The sequence below is a fragment of the Eriocheir sinensis genome, chromosome 23 (assembly GCF_024679095.1).
Source record: "Eriocheir sinensis breed Jianghai 21 chromosome 23, ASM2467909v1, whole genome shotgun sequence".
NCBI lineage: Eukaryota > Metazoa > Arthropoda > Malacostraca > Decapoda > Varunidae > Eriocheir > Eriocheir sinensis.
In genome coordinates, this window is record NC_066531.1 from 14211915 (window position 1) to 14234291 (window position 22377).

At 45.1% G+C, this 22377-nt stretch overlaps 1 protein-coding gene and 1 long non-coding RNA gene across 2 annotated transcripts in view; one reads left to right on the forward strand and one right to left on the reverse strand.

Annotated features, from left to right (window-relative positions):
- LOC127002494 (demethylmenaquinone methyltransferase-like) overlaps positions 1-16239 on the reverse strand; it is a 146953-nt gene extending 130714 nt beyond the window's left edge. The window contains exon 1 of the mRNA XM_050868503.1: positions 16086-16239. The gene's annotated coding sequence lies outside the window, so the exon portion shown is untranslated. The remainder of the gene's footprint in view (positions 1-16085) is intronic.
- Positions 16240-19796: 3557 nt separating this feature from the next.
- Positions 19797-20543, forward strand: LOC127002496 (uncharacterized). Its single transcript, XR_007756301.1, has 3 exons — positions 19797-20159; positions 20311-20414; positions 20511-20543. It is a non-coding gene; the product is annotated as an uncharacterized LOC127002496 (long non-coding RNA).
- Positions 20544-22377: the final 1834 nt, after the last annotated feature.

Genomic DNA, 22377 nt, shown 5'->3' on the forward strand with positions numbered 1-22377 from the left:
CTTTGGTGATTTAATCTGCTCGACAGCCACTTGGGGCCTGGGAGCAGATGAAAGCACCTCGATATTGAGGATGAAAGCACCTCGATATTGAGGAGTAGATGAAAGCACCTCAATATTCAGTTTACTCCCGACGCAGCGAAGTGAAGGTCGATTCTATATTTGAAGGAGTTGATAGTATTCGCATTTACTACTTCTGAAGGAAGATTGTTCCAGTGACGGATGACTCGGTTTGAAAAGAAACTCCTTCCGATGGGAAAGACTCCGATGGTTTGGACATCTGAAGAGAGCAGGGGAGGATACAGTGCTGGGAGTTGTGGAGAGATTAGCAAGACAGGGTATCTAGTGCAGCTAGATGTGGCTAAAAGATGTGGAGTAGAGAACCTGGAAACAGTGCTCAGAAGGGAGACTCCTATAGTTCGGACATGTGAAAAGCAGGGGAGGATACAGTGCTGGGAGTTTTGAAGAGATTGAAAGTAAAAGGAAGGAGACCAGTTGGTAGACCTAGGAAAAGGTGGAGAAGGTGTATACAGGAAGACTTGGCAGTGATGGGATTGGATGAGCATCAGGCAGAAGACAGAGCAGAATAGAGGAGACCAATAAAGCGTCCAACCGCTCAGGAAGAGTGAAAACGGACGTTAAACGAAATTATGATGATGATGATGATATCACAGAACTAAGAACATTAAGTGACCTTGGATACGTTCAGTTCACTCCCGACTCAGTAAAGTTACTGTCAGTGGAAATGGAGTTGATCGTTTCCGCACTGACTACTTCTGCGGGGAGGCTGTTCCAGTGGCGGACGACTCTGTTCGAGGAAGGAAGTATGGAGGAGGGAGGGATGGGGGCGAGAGTTTTTATTCTTTTCGTTAATCTTATTATCTCGTTCCATCTCATCCTTCCACATGCTACCTGCCACATATACTTCAATACTCTGTTACTTAACTTTACTTTATGATCAGCAGACGCTTTTAAAATTAGGAACAGCAGACGCTTTTAAAATTAGGAACAGCAATCGCTTTTAAGATTAGGAACAGCAGACGCATTATACATTAGGAACAGCTGACACATTATAAATTAGGAACAGCAGACACATTTAAAATTAGGAAGAGTAATCACTTAAATTAACTTGAGAAACAAACAAAGATTAACATGATCATGAGGGGAATTAAACACCCGTTTATTATATATATACATGTCTGTACATCATCAAGACCCCAAGACCCAGACCAGACATTCCTTTTATCCCAATTGGAGATGATAGCAAGGTCTGAGGTTAAGCATTCTGCAGCCTCAGTCTTATAAACTAAAAGAGATTTTTACGACAATTTCAATAATATGATTAATACTGACAAATGTGTCCTATGCGTAGACTATCATATAACATCGTAGACGCCATGACACCAGGTTGCCAGACCTCGATAATTCACACCTCAGTCTCGGGTGCCGCGACGAAAGCCAAGGCTGCAACACAGAGACGGCCTTGGCACAGCACAACTATAACTCTTCCTCCTCATCTCTCTCCTTTCCTTCCTCCTCTTCCTCCTCACTCAGGCTTAGTGATGCGGAAGACGAAGACGAGACCCTCTTTGTCACAGAAATAGTTTGGGACGGTGCGCCGCTCAACCTGAAGGAATTATGACCATCATTTCAAATACATGACCTTCTCCCGCTGGCCAGCTCCTGACCATCTCCTTATACCAGTGTCGTGACAGGCGCCCATACAGTGAACAGCCCCGCCAGACAGAAACCTTGATTAGAGTAAATGTTTTCTTGTACCAACGTTGCCAGATAGTTGTACTCAGTCTCTTATATTTACCAACTTCCGACCCCAAAACCGTCTCCTGGGGCTCAATAACTAAATTCATTTATATATGTCGTTAAAATAGTTAATTCCTGATGTTTCTTGGCAATAGTTAGGTGTCAAAAAACGGTAAATACTATGCTCTGAGTACGATAATCTGGCAACGGTGCTCCCTACCTTCTTCCACTTCCCGTCCGCCTCCAGCTGGTCCATGTAAGGCTCCAGCTTGTCCTTGTAGGAAGGCACGGTCTGTAGGTGCTCATGGCGCATCACGATGATCACGAAGCCTCCTGGAGTACCGGAGAGGAGGAAATAAGTTAATCATTGGGGCATACGCTAGGGGGCGCGTCGTCTTGCCCACCTTAGGAAGACCGCCTCAAGGTTTATTCCATGCAAATCTGAAGTCTCTATGTAGGCTCTTTCCCATCCTAAACGGCGCCTAAGTTCGCCTGTTTGAAAAGCCTCTCGTAAAAGTTGCTGGGATTACCATGAACTGTTTAGCGATCCTATAGTAGGAGTAGGTAGGAAGACACCTACCGAACGGGCGTGACCTACTCCCGGTGAGGATATATGAGAAGCGAGGAGGATGCTGAAGCCCTTCAAAGACCCTTCCCATGTCCTTACTAACCGTTTCCCTTATGTCTCATCAACACCAGAGAGCAGTTCAGCATGCTCTCTAAAGACAGTTCCTCTCTTTCTACACCACACTATATTCACACAACACACACCTTTTCCCAAAATTCAAAATTATAAATGGCGAAATATAACAATGGGGGGGGGGGACCATAATTTCCCCCAGGGAGGACTCCCATTCTGGCTGCCGACTTGAGAGGTGTCCTGATAACTCTTCGAACCTCCTCCTTATCAAGTTTTTGCAACATTCGCGGTCTTCGTTTTAATTTTCATTCTGTGGAACACCATCTCTCCTCCTCTAAACCTCACATTCTCTTCCTCACCGAAACACAGGTTTCTGAGGCTGCTGACAGCAACCTCTACTTTGTTCCCTCCTACTATCTCTATCCTAAATTTCAATCCAAAGGTGGATGCTGCGCCTACGTGCGCAACGACATCACTTGCTCTCGTGCCCACGACCTTGACTCTTCTGAATTTTCCACCATCTGGCTAAGACTTCATTTTCATTCTATTACTAAATATATCTGTGCTGTTTATCTATCACCTAACTCTATAACTATGTAAAATTCTTTGAATATTTGAATTCTAAAGTGGAGCACATCTTGACTCACTCTCCCTTCGCTGAAATCTCCATCATGGGAGATTTCAATGTTCACCACCAGCTTTGGCTTTCATCCTCTTTCACACACCAGCCTGGTGAACAAGCCTACAACTTTGCTCTCCTCAACGACCTAGAGCAGTTGGTTCAGCACCCTACACGTATTCCCGACCGTCTTGGAGAGAGGCCCAACATTCTAGACCTCTTCCTTACCTCTAATCATTTTACTTACTCTGTCAAACTGTTCTCTCCGTTGGGCTCCTCCGATCATAACCTTATTTATGTTTCCTGTCCTATCGTTCCTGTACATCCTCTGGGCCCACCGAAGAGGCGATGCTTCTGCCATTTTGCTTCAGCTCGGTGGGACGATCTGAGGATGTACTTTTCCGATTTCCCGTGGAATGATTACTGCTTCCAGGAGAGAGACCCCTCTGTGTGTACCCAGTGCATCTCAGAGGTGATTGTCTCTGGAATGGAGGCACACATTCCACGTTCTTTCTCTACTCCTCATGCTAAAAAGCCTTGGTTGAATCATGCTTGTTCTCGTGCTGTTAAAGATAGAGAGGCATCTCACAACGCTAACTATGACCTTTACATGTCAGCCCGGAATCGTGCCATATATATTATCCGACTTACCAAAACTTCTTTTATCAATAGAAACTGTCAACACCTTGCTTCTTCTAATTCTTCCCGTGACTTCTGGCATCTAGCCAAAAATATCTCCTTCAATTTCACTTCTTCCGCTTTCCCTTCTCTCCTTAACCCTGACGGCAGCACTGCCGTCTCATCTGTCTCTAAGGCTGAACTCTTCGTTCAAACTTTCTGTAAAAACTCAACCCTGGACGATTTTGGGCATATTCCTCCTACTCATCCCCCCTCTGACTCCTTTATGCCCGTTATTAAGATTCTTCCAAATGATGTTTTCTATGCCCTCTCTGGCATCAACTCTCAGAAGGCTTATGGACCTGATGGAGTGCCTCCTATTGTCCTTAAAATCTATGCTTCCGTGCTGACACCCTGCCTGGTCAAACTCTTTCGTCTTTGCCTATCAACATCTGCCTTCCCTTCCTGTTGGAAGTATGCCTTTGTACAGCCTGTGCCTAAGAAGGGTGACCGTTCCAATCCCTAAAACTACCGCCCTATAGCTTTACTTTCCTGTCTTTCTAAAGCTTTTGAATCAATCCTTAACCGGATGATTCAAAAGCACCTTTCCACTTCTAACCTTCTATCTGATCGCCAGTATGGGTTCCACAATGGGCGTTCTACAGGCGATCTTCTTGCTCTCTTAACTAACTCTTGGTCATCCTCTCTTAGGCATATCGAAAGCCTACGATAGAGTCTCTGGCACAAGATTTTGCTTACTAAACTACCCTCTTTTGGATTATATCCCTCTCTCTGTTCCTTTATTTTCAGTTTCCTTTCCGGCAGTTGTATCTCTGCGGTGGTAGACGGTCACTGTTCTTCCCCTAAACCTATCAACAGTGGCGTTCCACAGGGCTCTGTCCTATCACCCTCTCTTCTGGTTATTCATCAATGATCTTCTTTCAATAACAAACTTTCCTGTCCACTCATACGCCGACGACTCCACTCTGCATTATTCAACTTCTTTCAATAGAAGGCCATCCCAACAGGAAGTACACGACTCCAGACTGGAGTCTATCATTTCGATTGTGGTAAAAGAAACCTTGTGTCCTTCAATGCCTCAAAACTCAATTTCTCCACCTATCAACTCGACACAATCTTCCAAACACCTATCCCTATTCTTCAACAACACTCAGCTGTCACTTTCTTCAAGACTAAATATCCTCGGTCTCTTCTTAACTCAATATCTCAACTGGAAACTTCATATCTCCACTCACGCTAATTCAGCTTCCTCGAGGTTGGTCGTTCTGTATCGTCTCCTCCAGTTCTTCTCCCCCGCACAGTTGCTATCTATATACAGGGGCCTTGTCCGCCCTCGTATGGAGTATGCATCTCACGTGTCTCATCACCTCTCCTCTTCCAACTTATAGTTTTCTACCTCTTAAATTCCGTCGCGATGTTGACTCTTTTTATCTTCTATCGCTATTTTCACGCTGACTGCTCTTCTAACTTGCCTCCCTCCCTCCCGCGGCCCCCTGCACACGACTTTCTACTCATGCTCATCCCATACTGTCCAAACCCCTTATGCAATATTTAACCAGCATCTTCACTCTTTCATCCCTCACGCTGGTAAACTCTGGAACAATCTTCCTTCATCGGTATTTCCTCCGGCCTACGACTTGAACTCTTTCAAGAGGAGAGTATCAGGACACCTCTCCTCCCGAAATTGACCCATCTTTCGGCCACCTCTTTTGATTTTTTTTATCAGGAGCAGCAAGTAGCGGGCTTTTTTATATTATTGTTTCCTTTTTGGCGCCATTGAGCTGTCTCCTTTGTTGTAAAACACTCTCACACTCACGCACGCACGCACGCACGCTCGCTCACCGTTCTTTGCGACGCGCACCAGGTCGTCGAGGCCACTGAGTGGGATATGACCTTCGCCCATACCACCCGAGGTGACCACCAGGTCGTATGTGTCTGAGAGATAGAGAGAGAGAGAGAGAGAAGAGAGAGAGAGAGATGTATAAGAAAAATACGTATATGAATCTTTAAATATGAAACAACAACAATAACAATAATTCCACTCACACAGCTCTCCTGGACAGAGTGGAGTCTAAGTGTCTTCGTCTCATCAGCTCTCCTCCTATTACTGACAACCTTCTACCTATTAAATTCCGCCGCTATGTTGCCTCTTTTTCTATCTTCTATCGATATATTCATGATGACTGCTCTTCTGAACATGCTTACTGCAGCCTCCCTCCCTCCCGCGGCCCCGCTGCACACGACTTTCTAATCATCGTGTCCTTTGATGTAAAAAAACAAATCACTAATACCTTTGGGCACGGTGGAGTGTCCGCTGCCGATAAACTCCAGGAAGTCGTTGGTATAGATGCCAGTCTCCCGTTGCTTCATCATGCCCTCCGACGGGTCCACAGCGTCTATGTGCCTGTGGGAGTGGCTGTAGTAGTTGTAGTAGTAGCAGTATTAGAAGTAGAAGTTATAGCATTAGTAGTAGTTGTTGGGAATCAGTAAATTTACCCTACCCAACAGTTAGGTCACTCGCAAAGTGAATAACACACCCGTCAGACAATCCCAAAGAAACAAGTGCTTACCAGCTATTAGGTGGTGAAGGTATCCAACAAGCACCTCCAGACAGCCGAACAAATAATAATCCTACCGGATCCGTGTAGTAAAAATCTATCTGTCTCAAATAACTGCTGGGGGCACTTAGCTGAGAAGCGGGTTTCAAAAGATACTGTTGTCTCTGAAGTCTCGTTGCCGGGTGTAGTATCCCTCGAGTCAGGTAACAGAAGGCACACTGCGTCCGAGTTAATGGGTGGGCTGCGGTGCCTTGGTCTTTACTTTGTGAAGGCCGGTGGTGGAGTGAGAGAAAACCAACCACGTGGGTCTGAAGCGATATTTTGAATTTATCTCGCCAGATGGCGTGGCTTTCCTCTCTGTTTCCATCGGTTAAATTAAAAATCCTTGCTCTTTAATTGTAATTCAGCAAGAACAATTAGTTATTATTTCATGAAAGGAAACACTTCACTATTGTTATTCCTTTCATGGTAAATATGGTTAGTCTTCAGGCAGTGAATAAGTTGATTCTGTTTCGGTTTGGGAACCGATGATCGAAATTTAAGTACCCTCCGAGGCTTATTTGAGCTCAGACGATACTCATAGTTGGCTTGAACTGTCGGCCCGATCTGCGAGAGCAGTACCTCTCCAGTGTTGTGATGTACATGAGAATGTTTCCCTTTCCCTAATGCTGGGATAAAAGGCGTTCACCCCTGGACATGACGTCATAGGGTATCTGCAGGAGATGGGCATCCTCCATCTCTTGTAGGGTCTCTTCATAGAAAGTTATTTGTATTTCACTAATGCATTTTTAATAAACATTTTATTATATTTTAAACTAGTGCTATATCTGAATGGACCATTTCAAAACTATCTTCCTAATAATATTTATCACCCTTAGATTATTTTAATTATTTGCCTTCCATTTTATTACCCCGGTGCCATATGACCAAGATGTTGCGGCGCCATTAAAGAAACTCTAAATCAATCAATCAATCAATCCCTCTAATCCCAAGCCATTCATAACACCACGCAGTCGTATTATGAATGTATGTAAATTCCATAAATAGATAACGTACAGACTAACAGTGAGACAAAACGTCATGCGCAGGTCATCGCTAGATCTGTAAACAATGGGGGTTTCCCCGGGCCAAGCCACAGGGCTCCATTTTAAGTTAGAGTCGATGGACTATAGTAATGCCGCTCCTACCCGCTCCCAGTTCCCACCCAGCGGCCCTGCCTCTACACAAGCTGCTGTAATTTCCAACACATCGTCTTCATCTCTTGGCGTTGGACTCGTGTTGAGGCTGAGGCACTGGCAGGCAGAAGGCAGTGGACTGGAGGATATTTAAGTATGGTGACCGGACATCCCCCTGTCTGCGGCCCTGCGGCACCCACCTGAAGCCTTCCCGGTGGAGTTCGCGGCCCACGCAGCCCGTCCCGGCGGCCACGTCCAGCACCCTGGCCTTGGCTCGCCGCTCCGGGGGTACCCAACGCAGCGCCTCCTCCAGCGTGATGGCGGGGCCACGGTACCCGCCTTTCCAGATCATCTAAGGGGACGGGGAAGCGGGTGATTAGAGGTGCGTACCCCAGGGGCCGCATCACTTCACTCCCGGACCTCACGGAGTAGTCGCCGGTATAACGCAAAATCATTCCAGCGATACCCCATGATTCTGCGTAGGCACTTGGTACTGAAGGCATCTCTCTCTCTCTCTCTCTCTCTCTCTCTCTCTCTCTCTCTCTCTCTCTCTCTCTCTCTCTCTCTTCTGGAGAAGTACCGTAGGCTCATCCAGCAGTATAAGTCTAAATCCCCTAACATTTTGATTTCAGGAGTTCTACCACGGACTTGGGCGGAGGGCGACTTTTTCAGTAAGGCCTTCAGCCTAAACAACCGCTTACAGACTCTTTGTAGGGAGCTTGACGTGGAGTTCTTAAACGCATGGGACAATTTCTATGGACAAAGTGAGCTCTTCCACAGGGACGGATTGCACCTTTCTCCCATCGGGGCAGCCAGATTCGGAAGGCTCCTCAACGACGCAGTACGTGTCATCCGAGCAAAAAACGAGTCACAGCCACGTCCCCCCCCCCCCCCCCGGTAAAAAGACGCCGTGCATCGCAACAAACCCGTAACCGTGATCCCGCAAGTACCACCACCTCTATTACCAAGCCTCTAGATAACTTAAAAATCCTTAGTTTCAATGCACGTAGCCTAAGGAACAAATTTGATGAACTGAGATGTCTTGCTCTAACAGAAAATTTTGACATAATTGCTATAACCGAAACATTTATCGACACCACAAATATTGATTTAAGTTCCGAATACAACATAGATGGCTACAGACACTTCAACAAAGATCGTGTAAACCGTAGAGGCGGTGGCGTCGCCCTTTATGTCAAAAGCTATTTGCAACCCACTAACAAAACACCGGGGAACAGTAACGTTGAACATTTGTGCGTGCGAGTAAACATTGCAAAAGTCAATTTAAATATATCTTTCACCTACAGACCTCCCGGGCAATCACTCGATGACGACCTTGAAATGTACAGCGTCTTAAGGCAGTAACTTAATAACAACGACTCACTGATATTAGGAGACTTTAACCTCCCCCATATCGACTGGGCGACACTGTCAGGTACAGAAGGCGAGTCACATAGAATGATCGAATTTCTAGAAGAAAATTATCTAAGCCAAATGGTTTCTGAGCCAACTCGACAAAATAATATACTCGACCTTGTTATAACGACCCTCGGTGTTTAATACTAACAGTCTTCCTCTCGCTCCCACCAACACCAGTACTATTGTAAATCTCGAGCATGCATTGCCTAATTTTGAAATAACAACCGATGAAGTCCTTAAAGCTCTCCATTCACTTAAAACAAATAAAAGTCCCGGACCCGACAAAGTATATCCTATACTGCTTAAAGAAACAAAGAGCGAAATACTCTCCTCCCTCACTACCGTATTCAATATGTCCTTGCGACAAGGCATCGTCCCTTCGGATTGGAAAAAGGCTAACGTGACACCGATTTTTAAGAAAGGAGACAAAAAAATACCAGGTAACTACCGACCCATTAGTCTAACTTCAATTGTAGGTAAGCTACTCGAGAGCATAATTAGAGACATATTTTGTGAGTTACCTCGAAAGCCACTCATTAATTGGGGATTCACAACATGGCTTCCGTAACAAAAGATCCTGCCTGTCAAACCTACTGACCTTTTATAACGGTCTCTTCTCAATTTATGACGTAACCAAATCAGTGGACGTAGTCTATCTTGATTTCTAGAAAGCGTTGGATAAAGTCCCACATCATAAATTACTTTATAAATTAAAGCAAATAGGCATTGACGGTCAAGTAAAAAAATGGATCGCGAATTGGTTGAGCAACAGACAACAAAGAGTTGTGATTGACGGATTTAACTCAGAGTGGGCGCCGGTCACTAGTGGCGTCCCTCAGGGCTCGGTTCTTGGCCCAGTGCTCTTCATTATTTACATCAACGACGTGGATGTTGGACTCAATAATCGCATTGGTAAATTTCCAGACGACACAAAGATTGGTAACTCGGTTCTTACTGACGAAGACAGGCAAAGCCTCCAAGAGGATTTGCACAAAATTTCAGCTTGGTCTGATAAATGGGAGATGCCCTTTAACGTAGACAAGTGCCAGGTCCTTCAAGTTGGAACAAAAAAAGAAGTTCGATTACGAAATACACGGCGTTAAACTCACAAGCGTTCAGTGCGTTAAGGACCTGGGGATTAAAATCGCGTCAAACCTCAAATTCTCACATCAATGCATCGATGCAGCAAATAAAGCGAACAGAATGTTGGGCTTCATTAAAAGAAACTTTTTATTCAAGAATAAAGATGTAATACTTCCGCTCTACAATAGTTTAGTCAGACCCCACTTGGAATATGCGGTACAGTTTTGGTCTCCCCACCATGCAAAGGACATTGCTAAACTCGGTGTTCAGCGTCGAGCAACAAAAATGATCCCTTCCTTGCGCAACAAATCTTACGAAGAAAGGCTTTCCACCCTTAACATGTTCTCTCTTGAGAAACGTCGCCTCCGAGGAAAACTGATCGAATGTTTTAAAATACTTAATGGTTTCACGAATGTAGACAGAACAAAATTGTTTATGATCGATGACACTTTGCGAACGAGGAACAATGGCACAAAACTCAAATGTAGACAAGTAAATTCAGACTGCACCAAATTTTCCTTCACCAACGTTGTAGTGCGAGAATGGAATAAGCTCCCACCATCAGTGGTCCAGTGTAACACGATTGACTCCTTTAAAAACAAGCTCGACCGTCACTTCCTTGAACTTAATATTAACTAGAGAAGAAAAGCAACGTTTTGGAGCCATCTGATTAATGTAAAATCACTTAGGTTTAAGGACAGACCACCTAGTCTGGACCATGGGGTCTGTGTGGTCTGATTTTCTATGTAAATTTATGTAAATCTCTCTCTCTCTCTCTCTCTCTCTCTCTCTCTCTCTCTCTCTCTCTCTCTCTCTCTCTCTCTCCATCTCCTCGTAGTTCTCGGACCACTCGTCGTAGCCGGCCGCCATCTCCTCCGGCGTGACCCCCGACCTGTGGACGTTCTCGTTCGCCCTCATTGCCACGTCGCCCCGACTGCCGCCCTCAGACATTATCCTGCAGCAGGGAAGAGACGGGAGAATCACAGGCAGGGCATGACTACAGTACATTACAATTCCTTTATACATCCTTTATATATTTACGAAGGTAGGTACGGTTTTCTAGCCCTGCGCCGCACTCCTCGCTGATTTAACGGCTGGCTCTCAAGCTCCGCCCACCTCCATGACAGGTGTGGCCCGCCTCTCTCTCTCTCTCTCTCTCTCTCTCTCTCTCTCTCTCTCTCTCTCTCTCTCTCTCTCTCTCTCTCTCTGGAATGGAATAGACTAAGCAATCACATAGTTAGTGCATCGACGATAGCTTGGTTTAAGAGTAGACTGGATAGCTACATGGACGAGGATGGCAGGTGATAGTGAGGTGTGGGTGCAGTAAGGCTCTCCGGCCTATTGCACGGCCAGCTGAAGTTGCTCTCTCTCTCTCTCTCTCTCTCTCTCTCTCTCTCTCTCTCTCTCTCTCTCTCTCTCTCTCTCTCTCTCTCTCACACACACACACACACACACACACACACACACACAGGCTTCACGGTCTGACAGGGCGACGGTTCGAGCCCGCTCAGGCCGGATTATTTCCGTTGACTATGAGTGGTTACTATCCCCCCTTGAGCAAAGGGGATGGGGTGTGTGGTGTGTGAATCTAACAGTACCCATAGATCGACGATAAAGAGCACTTGCTCATGTTGGGAGGTACCTGCTGCTGGCGATTACGAGTCCAACTCGTGATCAGGTCGTGGTGAATTACACACACACACACACACACACACACACACACACACACACTTTACACGTGGCAATTCCTGGCCGGCAATACAGCCGCGACGATCTAGCGGCTAGACCGTCTGGGTGCTCTCGGGAGAAAGTACCTTCACACGTGGGAGGACCCGCCGGGAGCATCAAGACGTAAACTGCTAGTAAATGCAAGGGCATGAATTCACCCCAGACACCCCAAAAGGCTACTACCATATCTTAAAACCACAATGAGTTTGGTCCATCAGCCTAATATTGTAGAAATACTTTAGTAAACAAGTTTTATCATAAGTAGTATTGATTGATTGACTGATTGTTTATTGTTGCATTTAACAACAAAGGAGAAGGGAACATGCCATCCCAACTCCCAGGCATTGCATAGTGTGATTATATAATACACGAAAATAACCGTTCCTTATACCTCCTTCGATATCTCGCAAAGAGATAAACATTTCCCGCAATGTTGCTGCCACTCCATCAAAAGTTGTTTTGCGCAGACTCTGCTTCTTGTAGAGCTTATCTTGTGGGTCCCACAAGTGTCGATGCTGTCTCACTTCCTCTAGCAATGCCACCTCGGCCTCCCGGCTCCAAATATTGTTATCTGCATCTGTCATTTCTTGTTTTATTGGCGCCGACATGTTGTTTACCTGGCCGCCAGTCGGCAATACAAGACGGACACGCTCAGCTGCAGAGAACTTGCCGCGATAAGAGCTCCCAGACCCAGACCCAGACCAAAAATGCTGCCGCGCCTGTATTGCCAGCCGCGAATTGCCAGGTGTAAAGCCGCCTTTAGAGGTGAGGTTCGTGATTTAAATGAGAAGAGATCGCAAGAAGAGACGAGTGAACGCCAATTAAAGAATAGAGAAAAAAATCGATAAACTGAAAATGGATGAAACCACATATGAGGACCCAGCAAAGATGGCAGAGGTGATGAATAACAGCTTCCATAGAATGTTCACAATAGAAGAATTTGTACAACCCCTGGGACAAGAAAAATTAAAGGTTATGCAAGAGATTCAGTTAACGGTGCAGGAGGTCAAAGAAAGTTTGAACAAATTGGATGTAAGAAAGGCGACGGGGCCGGATGGAGTATCAGGGTGGATCTTGAAAGAATGTAGTGATCAACTTGCAGAGAACCTGCACTCCATAATGAGTGCCTCTCTGAGTGAAGAAAAGGTACCACAAGATTGGAAGAGAGCAAACATAGTACGGTACCGATTTTTAAGGGAGGCAAGAGAGCGGACCCATTAAATTACAGACCGGTATCACTCACTAGTGTGGTTGCGAAGGTATGTGAGAGACTGGTTAAAAACAGGTGGCCGGATTTCTTAGAAAGTGAGAAAATTATATCGGATTTCCATCGAGAGAGAGAGAGAGAGAGAGAGTGTGCACGTTTACACGTGAATGCTGATGAAGGAGCGGAACATCAAAGTCTCGAATCTTGATAATACGCCTCGTCTTCTCTCTGGTGTTATTATTTTGTAGTGGTTTAACATGTGTTACATACACATGCTACATTTATTTCCACCTCTTAATTATGGATAAAGCCTCCCTTACACTTCCTGAATAGCAGTGAACCTCTCCGCTACTCACAGCCGAACACGACGAACATCGTTTATTCACAACAACACTTGACTAGCACTACTGCGACGTTGCCGGTTGGAGGGAAGGCTTACCACAGGAACAGGAAGAGGAACTCGTTTCCGCAAATGTACCAGGAACATCAACAGCTCTCTCCTCCTGAGTTTTACAAGATCCAGGATGTTGATAATTGCGGTTTCTTGGTACCAGTGACCAAAACTGCACCGCTGGACTTGATATAGCAATTCCAGATTGACCACATCCTCGTAAATACTCGTTGGAGAATCCTTCAGAAATGCATGGTTTACCGGAGTGCAGAGTTCTTTGCAACTGACCATAGACTTGTTGTTACAGCACTCATGTTTCATGTCAGGTCAAAAAGAATCACGATGCAACAATACTGTGTTTCATCTCGAGAGACTGAAAGACCTGACATGTGCTCAGGAGTATACAATAAATGTCTCAAATCGGTTCAATGTGCTCAGCACCCTTGAGGACCCGGTAGAACTGTGGGATACTTTCAAACGTGAGACTCTTCGACCTGCCGAGGAGTGCACTGGAGAGCGCCCGAGATCTAGGAGTGCCTTTGCCTCGGTGGAGACGTTGGATAATATTGAGGAGAGTCGCGCTGCCAGACTTGCTGGGAAGCGGGACCAATACAGGGCTCTGTCGCGTAGGACTAGAGCTCTCCTGAGGAGAGACAAGGAGAGGTATGTCAGGAGTCTCGCTGAGGAAGTCGAGGGCCATTTAAATGCGAATGACCCCCGACCTGCTTATCGAGCCGTGAAGATGCTCCGCTCCAAGTCTCCCTCTTATTAGGTGAGCACTATCCGAACAGCTGACGGCTGCCTCGTGTCTTACGTGAATGGGCAGAGGGCACGTTGGGCTGAGAACTTTGAGCAGCTGTACAGTTGCTGGGTTACAAGTGGTGGATGCTGACCCACCCATTGACGAAAGTTCATCCTCTCTGGTTGAGGTCAAAGAGGCTGTGGTTAAGTTGAGGGGTGGGAAGGCACTTGGCATGCTGTCCGGATCTTCAATCAACCTTAACTTCAGCAACTTCGGTCAAGAGGAGCACCGGGAGGCATCATGGGCCAAGCAAGTCATACATCACGCCAGCCACCATAAATAAAATTAGCTTGCGCCACTAACAGGCTGGGGCCGTCTATAACGCCCCTCAAAAAACCCTACCGGCGCTACAGACAGCACAAAAAAGTGTAGCAAATCTGAGGTATTCCAGTGGAAAACAAGTTCGCGGTCCTCACCTGTGTTTCTGGAGTGACGGGAGGAAATGTTGTGGGCAGCCCGGCGTGGCGATAAATCTCATCAATGTATTTTAGTCTATCCGATCCTGATCTGCGCATGCGCAGAACAATGTTTACTATCACAGAGTGTTGATATTAGTTTGTCCAGGCAAGATGGCGGCAATACAGCATGCTAGTTTTATGAGAGAATGGCCAAATTCAGGATGACATTCAAGGGTTATCACATTTATCACATTTACCGACATACAAGGGGTATAGGTTATCACATTTATTACATTTACCGACATACAAGGGGTATAGGTTATTACATTTATTACATTTACCGACATACAAGGGGTATAGGTTATCACATTTATCACATTTACCGACGTACAGGGGGTGCAGGTTATCTCACCAATCACATTTACCGACGTACAAAGGGTGCAGGTTATCTCACTTATCACATTTACCGACACAGGGGAAGGTGGGGCAAAACGGCACCCTTAAAGTTTCACTCCAGGCTATGCCTTTTCACTGGTGTTCTAATGCGATTCTGTTGATTTATCGACCTCATTTAAAATGCATATTAGTCGATTTCATGCTCCCCCACCCAAAAACCCCGTGTTCCCACAGGTCCCCCAAGATCGTTTAGGGAAGGGGATAGGCATAACTTGAAAAGAGGCATAACTCGAAAAGTAGACATTTGCGACGGAAATGAGGAACAAAATCACGGAATTCTCTACATCTATCACCAGAAAAACATGAACCACGTGAGAAAATCGTTGGTTGGGTGAAACCGTAAATTGACCAAAAAAAGTTACTGCAAAATAATAGCAGTTTTCTTAAATGCATAATAATAACTTAGTATTCGTAAATGCAAAGTAATGGCTTAGTTTCATAAATGCAAACGAATCGCTTAGTATTCTTAAATGCAAAATAATAGCTTTGTAATTCAATTCACAATAGCCTACTAGTTTCCTAAATGCGCCGGCTGGCATGGTCGATGACGTCATTACATAACATTGTCAAGCGAGAGTTAAATGGTTTCATCATTATATATTTTTAGATCATATTAGAATATTTGTGCAAGTTATCAATGTTTTCTTCGTATTTTCTTAGGGAGGACGTTGCAGGAATGAATACAACATTTATTCAAATGCATAATAGCCTTGTTAACAACTTTTGCTGTCCTTGACTAAATTTGAACGAAATGTAAAAAGAGACATTTTCCTCCACAAGTTACAAACTTGTTATCAGTGTGCACAACTGACAAATTCATATATAATAAATTATGGAGAGTGTATATGTGGTGACATATCTGAACATTAGCCTCTTTCCATGCGGTGTATATATTTTAAAGTCGGGGCCGGTGAACGAAACTCAGTGGACAGTGTGTCAACACTTGTGTACCACGATTGTACAACAGTAGTTTTCCTGGGTTATTGGTCATGGAGATCCCTGACTTTAGGCACTGTAAAGCCAAAGACAGGGAGGGGATGGTATACACGATTTGCCGTTTCTGTCGTAACCGACGGTGGAATTTACGAGCTCACATAACTATACACGGAAGGAAGTACTCTTGTAGGTGATACAATCCTTTCACTTTCTTATTCCAGAAACATCAGTACAAACCTCTTGTGCTGCTACGAGGCAACCCACGGAAGTACTTACCAGGAATCGGTGTTCGGTCCCTCAGGCTGCCCCTCCGTCGCTGCGTCAGTCTAGGTTACACGCGACACAACAACTGGTCACATGCGTTCGGAAGAGTATTTAGGAGCCTCAAAGGGTACGTGATGGTTACACTTATAACAGGGCATGCGCCACTACCGCCGGACTCCTCATATGTGAGATCCGTCACCTCAGGCAGCCGTGCGCCACCCTGCAGTGTTGCCACCGGCCGTTGGGGTAGATTCCCTGGGACAAGGTTACCCGAGGTCTACTCAGAATAGTATACTCAGTATGACTTGATTAACGATGAGTGAAGGGTATTTGCTTTGGAGACTATTTGAGAAAATATCACCCGCTAAGAGTTAAAAAGTAAAGTTGATTATGGCGGAATTTGAAAACTTTCCATCGCCTATAGATGACTGAACTTCTGTTGGAGAAACAAGCAATGAAACCTACTCGTCCCCGGATCCGATGCGCGTTAACAAACAACGTCGTTGTCTGAGAATTGCAATGCATTTCTTATACATTTTCATTTTCTTGAAAATGAAGATTACGAAGATTCAAAACAATTACTTCCTTAAAACGCTGAGCTGCATACACAAAACAAAGCAAATATTACAAGTGTAAACACAAGATTTACTCATGCCCGTTAAGTGCTTGCTTCGTGCCTACGTGTGGAGCGCTGCCACCACTAGTGGAGGGGTACAGTGGAAGTGATGCAACATCTTGTCAGGATGGCACGACAGTGTAGCGCAAGTCATATGCAACCCTTAACTCCCATAATGGAGGCTCGTTACTCTTCATAAATTATTATACCTACCGTTCGTGATTTCCCTCAGTTTAGTGAGGACATACAGGTCAGTAGACGGATGATTTGCTCTCTCTCTCTCTCTCTCTCTCTCTCTCTCTCTCTCTCTCTCTCTCTCTCTCTCTCTCTCTCTCTCTCTCTGCCCACCCCACACGTCAGGCCCGTCGGGTTATCAATTTTTTTTCCCGTCCGCTGCCGATTGTTAATAAAAAACTTGACTTTGGAAATAAGCGAGATACGGTCATTTTCAATTTAGATATGTTTGCTTGAATTACCCTGTACGTGTGTGTGTGTGTGTGTGTGTGTGTGTGTGTGACTGAGGACTGAATATATTTTTTGGCTCGGAGCTCTAGTTAGGGTAAAGTGGGGTAAGATGAACCACTTTTTAGATTTTTCGACCTGGGGTCTTCCCTGGTAACGTGACCCTGTCTCTGTCAGTGTTCATTTGAGCAGCTGTCATTTACCTTTAACCATAAACAAAATTGATATTCTCCTGATAAGGCTTTCACCTTTTTAAAGCCTTTCAAAAAGAGGATATTACACATTTTTTTTATGTATCAATAGTACATATACATCCTTTTGAAAATTTAGCAAAATGCACTTATGTCCATCAACAGGCCTACGAGAGATTGAATCTTCCCAAGTCACATGGGAACACAAACTGGTTCGACTTTCGCAGACTACCAGACAAGTTTTTCGGAGCTGGTAGTGTCACCGAAATATCTTTTTTATCGAATGATGCTTCATCATTGTGGTCGATTATGAAGGCCTATTTGCTTTCAATGGGCCTGTGTCCCGGGATTCTCTTCATGAAAACTCCCTCGATTTCATCACCGTCGATTACGTCGACTCTTGCGACATATCTTTGTGTGGTTCCCTTCATGCTATGAATGTTCACTACCACGAAACCGCCTTCCATTAACTCGTCAACCGATATATCGTCATCAGAGTCTTGTGTAAGTGAATCCATGGTCTCGCATGCATCGTCCTCACTATCATCATCCGAAGTGGCATTATAGATGCTGACTTCTGTCTCTTACCAAACAAAGTCTTCACAATTTCTTTATTCGCCTTGGTGGCCTATTTTTCTTCTCTCTCTGCTGCTACTTCATCCCGGACTGGCGTATCAGTCAGTATTTTTGTGGCCCTTTTCTTTTCTTTCTTTCTTCTTTTTTCCATCGTCGAATGCAGCGGAGGCCCTTTTCATCACATCGAGGGGTACAGGGGCCCGGCCCGTTTTTCTGATGTACTTTCGCGGCATCTGATATCAAATAGATTACAATGAGGATTAAAAATAATCATTCACACATGATGGGTAAGATGAACTGATGGTTCATCTGTCCCCAAACTTAAAGGTTCATCTTACCCCTCCGCGGCCATTTTGAATGAATCGTTAGTAGTAACAAATGTACGGAAGTGGGGGTTGGCTCAGCAGGGGACTGGAAGTGGGGTTGGGGGGTGAGCAGGGGGTTACTGGAGTGGGGGTAATTTGCGGGGGGGTTACGGAAGAGGGGTATCTAGACCCCCCCCACACACACACACACCCATCTCTTTGACCTTTTCACCCCCCCCCCCCTCACCCCCCCTCGGACTAGCGTACGGAAGCGAGAAGGTGACGGGAGTAGGGGTGCCCAGCAGGGAGGAGGGGGGTGAAGAAGGATACTTGAAGGTTAAGATAAGATCTTTCTTTGACCTCGAATGACCACCAGATTATAATCACGGAAAAGGTTAAGGACATTAGGTTAATGACCAGGCTGGAATACGTCACGCACCTGTTCCAGGTGACCACAAGATTATAATCACAGAAAAGGTTAAAGACATTAGGTTAATGACCAGGCTGGAATACGTCACGCGCACCTGTTCCCGGTGACTTATCTTTCTTCCCATACACACACACACACACGCGCACACACACACACACGCTCACGCACACACACACACACGCTCACGCACACACACACACACACACACACACACACACACACACACACACACACACACACACACACACACACACACACACAAGTTAAGATCGAGATCTCAGTGACCCCAAGATTGATTACAATCACGGAAAAAGGTTAAAGACATTAGGTTAATGACCAGGCTGGAATGTGCCCCGCACCTGTTTCCGGCGTCTTATCTTTCCCTCCTTCCACTGACGCGCATACACACTCACACACACACACACACACACACACACACACACACACACACACACACACACGCTCACACATCTGGTCTTACGAGATAAAATCGCGGAAAAAATGGATCGATGACATCTCCATGTATCTGAGGCCACGCCTATTGAAGTCTTAATGATTCAAGTCATTACAATAAACCTCAGGTTATTAAGGACTGACCCGAGGAACACACACACACACACACACACACACACACACACACACACACACACACACACACACACACACACACACACACACACACACACACACACACACACACACACACACACTCACACACACACACACACACACACACACACACACACACACACACACACACACACACACACACACACACACACACACACACACATCTGTTCATGTGAGATAAAATCCCGGAAAAAATGTTTCGATGACATCTCCATGTATCTGAGGCCACGCCTTCTGGTCTTCGGAAGCCTTAATGATTCAAGTCATTACAATAAACCTCGGGTCATTAAGGACTGACCTGAGGAACACACACACACACACACACACACACACACACACACACACACACACACACACACACACATGTACAAACGCACACACAATGTCGAGGGGTATTTATGGACGTCAAGCCAACAAGCACTTCACAGGCTCTCAAGGTGGTCTCGGGGCACGAGGTCTCATGGTAGGGTTTCCCGTAAACAGGATGACCCCGGTACTCACCGTGATCAAATGTTCATGGTGTAATAATTACTTCCCGTTGTCCGCACTCGTAGCTCATAGGGCGGCCTGCCTTCCAGAGGGCCTTGGGACTGGATCGAAAGATATATCTACTAGAAACAATGGTAAGTACTTAAATGTTTGCGTTACTTTATATGATTGTCATAAAAAACAGTAGCAGATGTGGATGACGGGAGGGAGGTAGAGAGCTGGGCAGCATGGGCAATATCGACTTTAGTCTTTCTATCTTTTTTCAGAAGAGACGTCGTCGACTAGCTCTGATCGATCAGATGTCGGTTTCTCTCAACCAGACCCCAGCGATATTGGAAGTTGTTCTCCACGGGCGGGTCTCAGCGACGAAGCCAGTCAAAACCAAAGGTAGGTCAAAACCTAATATCTTCTGAAATGCAATATTGTTAAAATGTGTTTTACAAGAGACACATTTTCCATATTGTATTTTAAGTGTCTGATAAAATATGTGCGGGATAGAGGGGTTCAAAAATTTCATTTGTGTTTCGTATTCCTTAAGGACTATCTCCGAAGAAGGCGGGTCTGGTAGGCTCAGCCATTGGCCCTCCTCTTCAACGATCGGTAGTGGAGGAAAACGAAAACAAGCGAATACAGGAACAAACGGTAAGTTTCTACGTTTTTTATTGCGCACACGTCTGTTCTAAGGAAAAAAATTGTAATTTCACTATTTCTCTCTAATATTATTTTACCTTTCTTCAGACACCTGCAGGAAAAAGCAAGCCCGTCGTGAGGATTCTCCCATCCAAACAGTTCTCCACAGCCAGGACCCAGCGGTTATAACCCGGGACGGACAACAACACCCTCACCAACACCAGGTGAAATAAGCCAACATTTCAACGGGGCCTTAACAACGATCGACGTGCCCGTCCCACCAGCAGACAACGGCGACATTGCATCATATTTCAACAACAACACTGGCCGTCTTCGCGAGGCAGTAGAGTCTGTATTCCAAGGCTGCCAGCAGGTTAGACCTCCTTCTTTTAAAGTGTACGTTGACATGCATCTGCGCTTAGTCAGAGAAGACCCCGACGGTGGAGTTCAATATAGAGATATGTATATGAGAAGTCATATGCAGGTAATTAGCTATGGCGATATGGATTCATATGTACGTGAACTATCCGAATATTTTGTTAATCGGTTTGAACATGACATGTCGGACGAAGAGGGCAGTGGATTTACGTTAGATGAAATAGTTAGCGTAAAATTTTCCTTCTCTCTTATAATGCTGGAGAGTATGTGCCCTATCCTAAGGGTGTTCCAGGGAAAACACAAGTTCTCAATCCTTCGGGACCCACGGACTGTGTTTTCCAAGTTCTAACAACTTATCGCTATCTAAAGTCAAGAAATGTAGTTCCATCGGGTAGACAATGGGAGAATGCTTGCTTGGTCTCTATTAATACGGGTAACATTCCAACCCCGGTATCCTGGGAAGACCTCGGTCGGCTTGAAAGATTAAACAACATAAGTATTCGCGTTTACTGTCTAGACAACGTTGAAGACAAAAAAGGCGAACTAACTCTAGTCAGAAAGGGGCTCAAAGATCAAGAAGTTGTTCATTGTCTGTTGTTGGGGAACAGACACCTAGCTCTTATCCAAGACTTTGACGCATACATGAACCTGTTTACCTGCCAACGTCGCGGGAAAAAAATGTTTTGCGATATCTGCCTGTGCGCCTGTGAGAACAAGGCAACGCTTGCTGAACATGTGCTAATTTGCCCAACGATGATCACAAGACTAAGATTCCCACCCGCGGGTTCTACTGTGAAATTTATTAATCATGCTAAGGCATATGAGCCATCTTATTTAGCATTCTATGACTTTGAGAGTATTCTCGTACAGCCTTCTTCGAATGTGTCTGGATGTGTAAAGAGACATCACTTTGCCATAGCGTATGCTTACATTATAGTGAATAGAAACGGAGAAACAGTACAAAGCGGATCCTATTGTGGAAGTAATGCTGTAAACCATTTTATTCATACAATGCAGTGTGCCTGGAAAAAGTTGAAATTTTCTAAAGGCTACAATAAAATCAACATGACCGATGAAGATACGACACGTCACAATGAGCAAACTCACTGTCTTCTCTGCAAACAGGGTTTTTTAAAAGGTAAAGGAGTAAAACATCATGACCATGAAAAATCAGGAAACAATTACATTGGAGCTTATTGTAATAGATGCAACCTCCAAATGAAAAATCACAAATTGCAGCTCACTCTCATTGCACATAATGCTAATTACGACATGTCGTTAATCCTGCGTGAATTAACGATACCTGACTTGAAAATCAAACTAAGACCAAAACGTTCAGTTCACAAATACCATGAAGTCATCATAAATGACTTGAGATTTATTGACTCGTATGCCTTTATGTCTGGTTCGCTCGCGGCTTTAGCGAACCAATTCATCAGTAATGGGAACGAACCCATATGCACACAACAGATGTTGAAAGATGTGCCAGCACCTGCGTTGCCATTATTGATCAAGGGAAAGCAGGTGTTTGTTATGACTATATGGATTCGATGGAACGACTTTCTGAGACACGTCTTCCATCCCGCGAAGATTTTTC